We start from the raw sequence: 9,783 nt of genomic DNA, 5'->3' as shown, positions 1-9,783 counted from the left end.
GCACAACAGGATTCTGGTCATTTATCCTGCAGGTAGAACATGAGAGGTACTTCTCTGGTACCCAGTGTGTCAAGACTGCCTTTCCCAGCAAGGACCAGACTTCAACCTTATGAAAGCAGGGGTCTTCCTTGGGCACCATGTCTCAGCCTCAAGGTTAGTTACTGCTGTTGTTATTTTACTTTTCTCTAGCCAGTCCCTCTTTAATCCTCTGTAATGTCACAATTAATTATGTTAAAATTCCATGTCTAAGTCACTGCATAGTTTATCTTATTGATCAGATATGAACAGATATAAAATAAATGTAAGGAATGCAAAATTCATAGTCTACATTTTCACTTGCTGATTGTATTCCGTTTAAATCGCCTATGTCTCTTAACATTCTAGCCTCATAAGTCTCACCATCACTATATCTGGCACTATTTTAACACTCTACTAAATATCTCAAGTCAAATGATCTTTAAAAGTACTACATGAAAAACAATCTTATTTTCTTATTCTTTAATAGATAAGTTAACTGATACGAGGTAGGTTAAGTATGTTGACCAAAATAATGCTGTTTTTAAGTGGCAAATATAACATTCATGTCTGTCTCTGAGATTTAAGTAACTAACACTGCACTTAAGGTTTTCTTACATTCAAAATATGCATCCATTTCTCTGCATAAGAAGACACATGAATTATTTGTATAAATAATGGCGATAAGTGGGAAAATCATCTTTATATTAGATCTGTCTTGCATTATTTCTATACTGCACAAGAAGGACACTGACGTTTTAGCACACTGACAAAATATTCTATTACGATTTGTGATGCTTAAGCTTTTAAACTTAGTTGGCTTGACAGCCACCTCCATATTAGTAAAGCACACTTCTTAAACATGTGGTTAATATTTAAAAATTAATTTATCCCATTAACAATAGTGAAATGCATGTAAATATATATTCACTATATTTTAGAATTTGCTCTTAATTGCTTACTCATTCTGTCTTTCTTTTTACCCTGTTTACTTCCTTCTCAAGTTACCCTTCATTCTTACTGCTATTTTAAAATTCTAACCTGGCAAGCAAAGAATTAGAATAAGCCTGTAATTTTCTTTTGAAGAGGGTTGGTGGAGAAGGAGAAATGACGGTCTCATTTTCCCCAGCAAAACATACTAGTAGCTAGACCTCTTGTAAAAACATTGGTGCTTTCTAATCTTGCTTTTGTTAAAGGCCATTTCCCTGAGATTCAGGAATGTTCTTTTTTTCCTATTTTGGTTGTTCCCTTGGATGAAGAAAGCATTTCCGCATGAATATTTTGATGTTGTTTTTGAGACAGGGTCTTGCTATGTAGTTCATGCGGGCCTTGAACTCACTATATAGCTCATGCTGGTCTCAAACGCATACAAACTTCTTGCCTCGGTCTCCTGAGTGCTGGGATCCATATGAATATTAAGACTCAATTCAGTCCTCAAGTATAAACCTCTGCAGATCTCTTGGAAATTTTTTTTTATTAATTCATTCTACCTTTAGTTTAATATTTCTTTCAAATTGTAATCATTTTCACTTTCCTGTATACCCAGATCAGGTTTACAGTTAGATTTCTGTTCTCCCTCCCTAAACTGTGTTCTGTGAAATTTCTTCAGGGAACAAGCGCAACAAAACCATTGCAGCATGGGAAGTTTACTCGCCCGTCATCTTGAAGATGTTGGGATGGGTACAAGAGTAAGGCAAGACACGCGGGGCACTGTGGGACACAGTGTGGGCAACTTGGGGCAGGATGGGTGCCTCAAAGGGTCAAACCTTAGCAGTGTGGGAAGTCTGGACAAGGTAATGTCCTGAAGAGAAGGCCTGTGGTGGAGGAACCTCAGGGCCTCCAGGTGGCATGGCAGAGGTGCTTGAGGACCTAAATCAGCCCAATGCCTTCATCACCATGATCATCAAAGAGCCATGCCAACAACTTCACACTGAAAGGGAGACGCAAGGATGCCAGTGATGTGCTCTCATCCATTCAAGAGATGGAATTCCAGGGATTCATTGCCCCATTAAAAGAGGCTCTGGAAGCATGTAGGCAAGAGCAGAAAGGCAAGAAGGAAGCTTCAGAACAAAAGAAGACAAGACCAAAAAAAAAACAGATCCAGAGGAGCAAGACAGGGGCAGGGATGAGGATGATGATGAAGATGAAGAGAGGCTGGAAGAAGATGAATAGAATGAAGAGGAGAAAGTAGACATTTTACAGGGTGGGGAGACTGTGGTCCTGTGGGAGCTACCACTCTGAAATATGGTTCATGTTTATGTGAAGCTTTTTCCTGCTGGGCAGAGTAGTTTTAGGCACAAGTGCCTGGGAAGATCACAATAAAAACTGACTGTAATTATCAAAACCAGCGTTTCACCAAATCCGAGCATCTAAGTAGCAGAATCCTTTTTTGTTTAGTCATTCTGAAAACATTCAGGAAAAATTAGGGCTTTGATTGTGGTTAGCCATATTTGATTTAGAGTAGCTTACTAAGAATGGTCAGAATAATTAAAAAAAAGAAAGAAAGAAAAAGAAAAAATGGTCAGAAAGGAGTGGGCATGGTGTTACTTGCTTGTGATCCCCGCCACTTGGGAAGCTGAGACAGGAGCATTGCAAGTTTTGAACCCAACTTGGGCAACTCTGCGAGACCTTGTCCCCCAAAACAAAAAAAGATACAAGAGATTGGTATGTAGCTCAGCTCTCCCTCAGAAGTGTTTTTTGTTTGTTTGTTTTAAGGTAATCTATTCTACGTTTTCTTTACTTGACAGTATTCATTAAGTTCTCATTTCTCTAAACCTGCTTGGCCTTTGGCCTTCTGTATTTCCTTTAGGCATCTGACCTTCTTCCGTGGCTGTGCTCTGGGCACAGTATGCTGTTAAATCAGCAATGTAAATTGGAAGTTGACAGACAAGGGTGTTTTACAAAACAGATGGCTTAATCTTAGGTTTACCTCACTCCTCCACTGTACAGCTTTAGAATTTATTGTTACCTCCTGGAAGGTATAAAATGCTAGGCTTTCCCTTATTATGTCCATCCCTTGGACTGGTGGCTATGGTTTTCCATTTTTTCCCTGCCAGTTCCAAGCCTTACTTCTGCCAAGCACAACTTTTCCCCTCTGCACTTCTTGCTATTTCTTTTTGGCCTCTCCTGCTTCCCTTTCCCATTTTCTCTCCCCCTTTAATTCACTTCATCTGTAAATCTCGTAACTGAAAACCTACTCAATATCCCAAAGTGCAGGTTGCTGGTTCCTTAATTCTAATCCATGCCTTAAAAAGGATTTGTGAAACGCCTCTGAATATTGAGAAAGATCTGATGGTGCTCAGGAATCTAAACCATTAGCCCAACATTCCCTTGAACTTCTTCTAAGGGTCTGTTGGCTTTTCTTAGCCTTTCTCTCTTTCCTTTCCGTGTTCCAGGAACCTCTCTTTCTCAGTTGAGCACTCAGGATTTGACAGGTAGCTTGACAGTGTTAACTCGTTAAATGAATACAATGAAAAGTTTGTTCATAAATGACTGATCATTGTTGAGATTATAATGCTTTGTACAAATAAAGAAAATTTCTTGTTTAAAGAAAAAAAATCAGGTACACGACAAGGAGGTCAACTATACCACTCTTTACTCAAAACCTAGAGCAATAGCAAAAGAAAGAAATAAAAGGGATATGCATAGGAAAGGGAGAAATTGAATTATAACTATTTGCAGGTATGATCCTTTATGTCAAAGATTCAAAAATATTCCACCAAAAAACAAATTCAGCAATGTATCAAGACAAAAAAATCAATACACCAAACTCAATGGCATTTCTGTATATTGATGATAACCACACCATCAAAGTAGGAAAAGAGTATTTTTCACCATAGCATTAAAAATATTAAACTCATAAGAATTCTCTTAACCAAGGAAATGAAAGATTTTTATAATGAAAACTGAAAAACTCTGGAAACAGAGATCATACAGAAGGATAAATTTGAGCAATTTTAAGTAAATTGATACATCTCAAGACCATAATGTGAACTGAAATAAATTCCTGAAAACTAAAGAACTCTGAAAATAAAGATCAAAGAGGAGAACAGAAAATGGAAGACATCCTCTAATCCTGGACAGACAAAACCAATACTGTCAAAATGGACAAACCACCAAAACTGGTATCCTAACTTCCTTCACTCCCAATTAAAATTGCCAAAGTGTTCGTCACAGAACTAGAAAAAAAAAATCCTAAAATTCATGCGGAACCAAAAGAGATACAGATTAGCAAAGCAATCCAGTTTAATAAGAACATAGCAGGATACATCACCATTCTCGGTTTCAAATTACATTACAAAGCTACAATGATTAAAAACATCATGGTACAGCACAAAAACAAACGTAGAAAAGTGGAACATAATAAAGAACAGAGAAACAACTCTAGACACATTCAGCCACCAGATCTTTAACAAAGTGGTAAAAAACATACTGTGGAGCAAATACAGTTTCTTCAGCAACTGGTGGTGGAAAAACTGGCTATCAATATGCTGAAGATTATGTGAGACTCATATTTCTCACCAACTAAAGTGAAAATAGAACAAAGATCTAAATTTTAAGGAAAATAAGGTAGGCGGCACTTGACTCTAAAAGTTTTGCCATCATGGATATAAAGTATATAAAGAAATAAAAAAATAGACCCCCTCCAAAAATAAATGACAGTCAAATTTTTGGGAGTTGAAATGAATGGATTCTTCACAGAAGAAATACAAAAGGCTTATTAATCCATGAAAAATATTCTATCTCACTGGCCAATAGAGAATTGCAAGTTAAAAACATCACTGAAATTCTATCTTACTCCAATAAGAATGAAAAACATTAAGATGACAAATAATAACAAATTCTCACAAGGATGAAAGGAAAATTTAAGAACCCTCCTACACTGTTAATGAGAATGCTAACTAGTACAAAGATTATGAAAAACAGTATGGAGATGCCTCATAAACTAAAAACAGAAATTCCATTTGACCCACTTAGTCAATACATGCATACTAGTGTTTATAGCAGCACAACTCATAATAGCTAAATCTTGGAAACACCCTATAGGCCCTTCCACAAATGAATGGATAAAGAAATGTGACAAATTTATACATTACTCTTGATGAAGAAGATACATTTGAAGCATTTTTAGGCAAATGGACCCACTTCAAGACCATAATGTTAAGTGAAAGAAATTAGACATACAATTTTAAATACCATATGTTTTGTTTCATCTGAGAAAACCAATGTACAAATGAATCAAAGAGCAAATTAAGGGGAAAAGGAGGGGTAGTGATATATAATGGATGTGATAGTTACCTGATTGTATCAATTTTAGTAAGAAACATTCAACTAACCCGCATTAGTGTAGCTCTGGGTGTGGCTAAAGAGATTTACTGAAAATAGAAGACCCACCCTGAGTATGAGCGGCTCCAAGCAATAGTCCTGACCTCTTGCACTCTTCCACACCTGACTCTGTGCACAGCCACTGTAGGCCTACCTTGTAAATTCTTATATATTTATATATCCTGCATTAAAATTCTTTCTCCTGTGAGCACTGGCTAATACAATGAGGTACTAGTCTTACACACACACACACACACACACACACACACACACACACAAATGATTTACTATAGGTTAAACAGATGCACCTTATAACTGGAATTTTAAATGAGATAAATCAGGCACATAAGCCTAAATATTGCACAGTTTCTCAATATGAGGAACCCAAAGTATAAATAAAAGAAAGAGTAAAATGAAATAGAAATAGGAAACAAGGACATACATTTGCAAAAGAGATGGAGATCAAGAGATTGGCGGGGTGAGAAGAAGGGAAAAGAAGATAAAGTAATTGAGATGTGTTATGTATATGTAACAAGTCTCCAAAATGAATGTAATCATTACATACTGCAAACAAGTACCAGTAAAAATACTGTCATATCTCAATGTAATCGGTATAAAATCAATGCTCACTGGAAGAGGGAAAAATATAAAGAAACTTTGAAATATCAGTAGTCCATCACTTATCAGAATGCTCTCTTTTCGCCTGAGTAATATTCTCCTTTTGGAAAGCTTTTAAAATTGTTTCAAATATCCCCTAAACTACATTTGCAATCCAAGTTTAATTCTAACAAGAATTCTAATTACAGAAATATATATGGATACAAATATGGATTTATAATGGAAACAATGATATAGTTTTAACAGCATTAAAATATGATTATCCAATAAGTAAATGAGGAATGATTCAGTTATATGCATTTCCATGCAAAATACCACTGGTTCTCATATCAAAATCTAAATATTTTGACTCACAGTTAAATGACAGTGCAGATTTACTTGCCATAGTTATCTCTATTGTTAGAACCTATTTATTTATTTGACAAACAAAAAAATAATCACCTAAGTCACAATCATATCTCAGTTTTGGCTTGTTACTAATTATTTATTCTTTATAATTAGTCCTTCGTGAGTTGAACTGGCAATAATGATAGGTCTTTTGATATTCTGGGAATTAAAAATCTTATTAATACTTTAATACATAAAGCATACCTGTAAAATGCTGAACCACGGGAAAAATTCAATCATTCTCAATATAATTTCCTCAAAAGTACTTATCATTTAGAAGATTAAAAACTCCAACTTCCATATTCATAATTATATTTTTTCATTTCATTGTTCTTGCAAATGTGTACTGAATTTCTTTAAAGCTATATTTCAGGTGAATAACTGCTTAATGCATCAATTATTGATATTATAATTATATCAATGTATAATATATTATTGATATTTATTGATAGAAACTCATGAAATACATTTTATTTCATACATCTATACATAGTTCATAATAAATATCGGACTTATAAACACAAATGGCTCTCACTTTTATTTTTTTAGTGGCTATATGTAAAAAGAAAAATATATTAGGGGAAAATACATTATTAATAAAAGAAAGAATATTAGGTTAGTATTCATTGAGTAAAATTGTGGTATACATATTCTAGATGCATTTACAAAAATAAATTATTGATCTGAAATAAAACACATCCACTCAAATATTAGTTTATGTATTTACATTTTCCAAAGTGTACATTTATCTTAAGTGTAACACTTAAAAGTGAAAACCTTGAAATGTTTAATATTGGGAATGATACTGAATGCATGATTAAGAGGATTTAATGCCACAGACTATGAAGTAGAAAATATATCTTTAGCATTAGCAGGAGAAAGGAAACATGCATAATATGAAACACAAGATTTGAGGAAATATTACTTTGCTTCAGTAGAGGGGTTAAAACAGATTTAAAGTTCTGTGCAGGTCTGAAGTTAAAATGAGCCCCAAGGCACTAGTTGGATGCTTGAAGTACATTATTTCATTGAAATTTATAATCCTGCCCATCTTCTTAACTAGTAGTTTCTAATCTTCTTATTCATGTTAATATGATATAATATATATGAACTTTATACAAATTTTACCCTCAGTTTCAATTGAGCATATAATTACTATGATATATTAAGTGACAATTACTGACAATTTCTTTTATGGAAATATCCCTTTTAATAGAAAATGGAGAGAAATGCTTTTATGTATTTCTACAAAATGTGACATAATCTTAAATCTCTTTCACTCACATGTATAAGATTGAGCATACTAGTCTATTAAAGCATTGTTTGTGAATTGCAAATTTCTCATTTTTGGAAAGACAGTTTGCAAGTGACAATATATCCAAAGCTGCTTGCTGCAAAGCACTAGGTAAAAATTGCTGTTTTTCATCAGAGACATTGACTATCTTCTAACTCCTTTTGTTGTCTATTATAAAGCTCTTTTCTTACTCAGTTGTCTTACCTCGTCAAATGAATTTGAGGAAAACAGAACCTAGTGATTCAGTAACGAGATACATAAATAGGCTGTTATTGGAAAGCAGAGGAAAAGACTTCTCCAGATGCACTATAGTTGTGGAAATAATTGTCAGACTTATAATCAACCTGGAACAATTTAGTGTTTGCTTAATTCTCCTGATAATAAGAGAATTATTGAAACTACTGTTTGCGTGTGGATGTGGTGAATTTTTTTTTGTCTCATTGAGTTCATTGGTACATTTTAGGTATACAGTACAGTCACATTCTTCATTGGGATCGTGTACCTTTACAGGACAGGTCTTGGTTCTCATTTTCTCCCTTTATCCCTGCCCTCCCTTCACCCCCTCCTCCCTTCTCTATTTACAAAGTCTTTATTTCCATTTTTTCATTTTGTCAGATTCTTTTCTTTTCCCTCTTTCCTTTCCCCTATAACGATAATGTGGTGAATGTTAAAATTACGTATACTAGATATCAGATACTTTCCTCATAGCACTGCATACAGCCACTGAAAATCTGTGTCTTTTGTTTCTGATATATGTGATGATTTTTTCTCACACTTCACACTGCTTCTATACCAATTCATTCGCAAGTGTACAAATTCAATCTCATAAATATCTATCCACATCATGCAATCTCTTTAGCTCAAGTGTGAGTCCTGGAAGTTAATCCACCACACCATTTCTCAACTGCCTAACTAATGGCCCCACAATTTCTTTTTAATAACTTGCATCTTGAATACTTTTCATCTGTCAAAAGGAAAGTCCTAAAATTCAAACATTATTCCACTTTCCATTTCCCTCAGTATAAAATCAAAATTTTCTAATACAACATCAATATTCTTTAATGAACTGGGTTCTGCCACTTCACCTCTCTGCTCACCACTTCTTTTTTTTTTTTTATTGAGTTTATTGGTACATTTAGGGATACAGTACAGTTACATTCATTGTTGGGATCATGTACCTTTACATGGCAAGTCTTGATTCTCATTTTTTTCCCCTTACCTCTGCCCTCCCTTCACCCCCTCCTCCCCTCCCCATCTACAAACACTTTATTTTCATCTTTTCATTCTCTCACATTTTTTTCTTTTCCCTTTTTGTTCTTCCCCTACGTATCACACCTTCCCTACATCTTTAGCTCCTTTCTTCCCATTCTGCTCACCACTTCTAAGGACTCAAGCCATTTGGAACTATGCTCAGCTGTATGAGAACTCAATATTTTTATTATACTCTATTTGTCTTAAACATTACCTGTGATGCTTCCTTATAGTTGAGTCACATTTTTAATCTTTTGTGTTCACCTTCATAGTTCCTCCTTTGGGAAATTTTTCAAATCCCAATAGGAATCATCTTTTTTTCTCCATTTATCATTTTTAGTGTCCTGTACTTCCCTCATTACAGCTAACTATAGTCTTCAGGATAGCAAGAAATCTATTGTTCCATTAACCCTATGCTCATACTGCAAAGAAAGTTACTTTCAAATTCAAAGAAAATGTTATATGAATGATTTTTGAAATGAATGTGTTAGAAAGAATGTGAAGTAAAAATTATAGTGTGTTTGGCAGCACGAATTAAGAGTTAGAGAGGAGAATAATAGAGTAAAATTTGAAGCAATTCTGACCTTACATTTACTCTAGGGAAATTCTTCCCTATATAATTGAGACATCAAAACTATGCACTGAGGCACAGTTATGAGAAAGACAAAAATGAAAATAATCCAAATATTTTACGACAGGAAATGTAAAAATAAATTGTGATGTTTTTTTGCTGGGAAATGGGTAACCTAGAAGTGCCTGTATCCGCAGGAATAATCTGGAAAAGTTATATTAGTTGTAGAATCTCTAAATTATGGTAAAATCATTACTTCATTTCCCAGTCTGGCATGCACTTATTTCGTAATAGATATGGACTCTGTTAAGAGATGGAGAAG

General features: G+C 34.5%; 1 pseudogene; it reads left to right on the top strand.

The window, feature by feature from the left end:
* The first annotated feature begins 1,863 nt into the window (after window positions 1-1,863).
* Window positions 1,864-2,256, top strand: LOC117286577 (annotated as a pseudogene).
* The last annotated feature ends 7,527 nt before the right edge of the window (window positions 2,257-9,783 follow it).

The sequence above is a fragment of the Fukomys damarensis genome, unplaced genomic scaffold (assembly GCF_012274545.1).
Source record: "Fukomys damarensis isolate Sample0158 unplaced genomic scaffold, DMR_v1.0_HiC HiC_scaffold_17, whole genome shotgun sequence".
Lineage (NCBI taxonomy): Eukaryota > Metazoa > Chordata > Mammalia > Rodentia > Bathyergidae > Fukomys > Fukomys damarensis.
The sequence above is the reverse complement of the archived record's forward strand: the minus strand, read 5'-3'. Positions and strand labels throughout refer to the sequence as shown.